The sequence below is a fragment of the Megalobrama amblycephala genome, linkage group LG10 (genome assembly GCF_018812025.1).
Source record: "Megalobrama amblycephala isolate DHTTF-2021 linkage group LG10, ASM1881202v1, whole genome shotgun sequence".
In the NCBI taxonomy this organism is placed as follows: domain Eukaryota; kingdom Metazoa; phylum Chordata; class Actinopteri; order Cypriniformes; family Xenocyprididae; genus Megalobrama; species Megalobrama amblycephala.
The window spans coordinates 5,706,307-5,709,429 of NC_063053.1; the positions used below are offsets into that span (position 1 = coordinate 5,706,307).

Sequence of the window (3,123 nt, forward strand, 5' to 3'; positions counted from 1 at the left end):
AATCGCCCATCACTAGATATTGTTGAATAAAGTTGTTATTTAGTTTAATAATCGCAATATGCTCCGCATTTTGTTACTTTCGATAAGAAACAAAGTGTCATCTTTCCAATTCTGTCCATTTTATCACGAAATTCAAACAAAAAATGCGGTTTTTACTCTCTTTGATGTTGCGTGGCAGATCACTGTACAGGCGCCTCATTTCAAACGGCAGCGTGGAGCACGAGAGAAAGCGGTCATCTCTTCCTCTTTAAAACTAGCTACAGAATAAACATGAATGAACATCTGAAGGTATGTCGAAAGATACAATACAACTTACTGAAATGTATCATATCTCGTGTAATCGCTCAATCAGTGTTTCAGCGGCGGAAAGACGTCAATAAAACAGCTTGTGAACATTGTAATGTAGCATTTACCTCAGGTGAGTCCACAGCTGCTTGTAGTTATATTCTTTTGCTAAATAAATGCACTATTAGCCTATTCATTATATTTTACTTAAAGGGTTAGTTCACCCAAAAATGAAAATTATGTCATTTATTACTTACCCTCATGCCGTTTCACACCAGTAAGACCTTCGTTAATCTTCGGAACACAAATTAAGATATTTTAGTTGAAATCCGATGGCTCAGTGAGGCCTCCATAGGGAGCAATGACATTTCCTCTCTCAAGATCAATAAAGGTACTAAAAACATATTTAAATCGGTTCATGTGAGTAAAGTGGTTCAATATTAATATTATAAAGCGAGGAAAATATTTTTGGAGCACCAAAAAAACAAAATAACGACTTATTTAGTGATGGCCGATTTCAAAACAATGCTTAAGGAAGCATTGGAGCACAGATGAATCAGTGTGTCGAATCTGCTGTTCCGAGCGCCAAAGTCACGTGATTTCAGCCGTTGGCAGTTTGACACGCGATCTGAATCATGATTCGACACACTGATTCATTATGCTCCGAATCTTCCTGAAGCAGTGTTTTGAAATCGGCCATCACTAAATAAGTCGTTTTTTTTTTGGCGCACCAAAAATATTCTCCTCGCTTTATAATATTAATATTGAACCACTGTACTCACATGAACCGATTTAAATATGTTTTTAGTAGCTTTATGGATCTTGAGAGAGGAAGTGTCATTGAGGCCTCACGGAGCCATCGGATTTCAACTAAAATATCTTAATTTGTGTTCCGAAGATTAACGAAGGTTTTACGGGTGTAGAATGGCATGAGGGTGAGTAATAAATAACAGAATTTTCATTTTTGGGTGAACTAACCGTTTAAATGGTTAGTTATGTCTTGATTATTTAGTGTATGTTTAAATAAATCTGTCATGAAAATGACAGCCATATAAATGATTATAATTCAACAACGAATTGGAGTAAATACATAATTTTATAATTAGATTTAGACGTTAATGCAAAAACCGCCTTATATGGAGTTTACATGTTTGGAAACAATTTGTTATTTGAATGTTGATATTATATCTAAAAAATAAATAGCAACTGAATTTAGGCTAATAGTTTGGGCTTTGTTCTTAACCTTTAATATTAAAGTAATGTAATTAAAGTAAGGGCTCCCTATAGAGTTTACAGCATTAGCAGAGAACTTTTTTTTTTTTATCCTTAAGAAACTTTTAATTATAATTGAATTAATTTAAAGACAAAGACACAATTAGTAGTGTTCAGTAAACTGTTTAATTAAAAAAAAAAGTAATTTTGTTCAGTTTTCTACCCCAGCTGTACTGAACTGTACCGAACCTTGACTTCAAAACTGAGGTACATACCAAACCATCAATTTTCTGGAATATCTAGCTTACCAAACTAAATTCTTAGGCACTATTTCACCACCACCTCTAGGTTTTTGTACCAGTGACACTTTGTGGAGGACAGTCCAACACATTTGATTCCTCACAAAAAGTTGCTAATTAGAGCAGCGGATATACACCGCACATGTCACTGTATTTAATAAAAGAGTAAAGAGTACTGAATGACATGGAAAGGGTGACTATAATTCATTCTGAATTTGTTGTAATATACTTAGTCACACACCAAAAAAAATAAATCATGAATAAGTAGCCATACAAATTTGAACACATGCACACACATACATAGACATCTCATCAACCCAAACAAGAGCAAAGAATCAATACTGAGTCACATTCACCTCCTATTCCTCACAGCGTGTGTCCATCATGCTTTACTGAGAAGTGGCTCTCATACTGTGAAAACCACAGACCACAAATATAACGGCAACCGGTGAGTGAGTGAGTGAAAAATACCATCCTCATCATTTACCTGCTGCTTCTCCTCATTGACTTTGAGTTGGCTGTTGTGTTACAGACTCAGGGACACCAGTCCTGGGATCACTGGAGGATTCACTCTATAAAAAACTAAAGGTTCACAGCAAGGTCAGTGTCAGTATTCATCTATTTTGATGGCACTTTCATTGGCAGGTTTTTAATTAACAATTCACTGCTTGTGAAAAAAATGGCAGTTTAGGGAGATTTTCAGGATGATAAACAGGTCTGGCATTTCACACATATGACAAATCATGGAGTCTTCCTATTTGAAAAAAGAAAAAAAATGTATGCACTATACAATGTTTTGTCGATCAACACAAAAAAGGAGAGGGTAAAATATGATGCAGACAGTGGCAGTAACCCTAGGAGACACAGCTTGCATTACTGTAATTCAGCAGTGGTGGCACTAGGGGGCGCTACCAACTAAATAATGTCTTAGAAACAAAAATAATGGATTCAGACAGACACTGAGTGTAAGAGAGAAGAGAAAAAACAATATTGACTATGAGTTACACTGAATTTGTAATTTAGTAAACCATAGAACAGAGACTAATTTGACCATTAAATACTATAGGAAGTTGGTCTGCCCTTTGGTTCCTTAATGGTTTCCACTATTCAGGGAAGATGTTGTAACATGGTTGTGCATATTTGCTCTGATTCAGACACAAGCATCAGTAAATTCAATTAGTGAGGTATTGGTAGTCAACATTCAAATTTGTCCCAAAGGGGTTAGGTCTGGGTTTTGTGTAGGCCATCTTTCTTTGACATCCTATTGTGCTCTTTAATACACCACATTATACTGAAAAGAAGAAGATTGTATGGCAGTATGTGTAAT

The 3,123-nt window shown here is 35.5% G+C and overlaps 1 long non-coding RNA gene across 1 annotated transcript; it reads left to right on the forward strand.

Annotated features, from left to right (window-relative positions):
* LOC125276562 lies at window positions 1-2,512 on the forward strand. Its single transcript, XR_007186696.1, has 3 exons — window positions 1-288; window positions 2,169-2,244; window positions 2,329-2,512. It is a non-coding gene; the product is annotated as an uncharacterized LOC125276562 (long non-coding RNA).
* The last annotated feature ends 611 nt before the right edge of the window (window positions 2,513-3,123 follow it).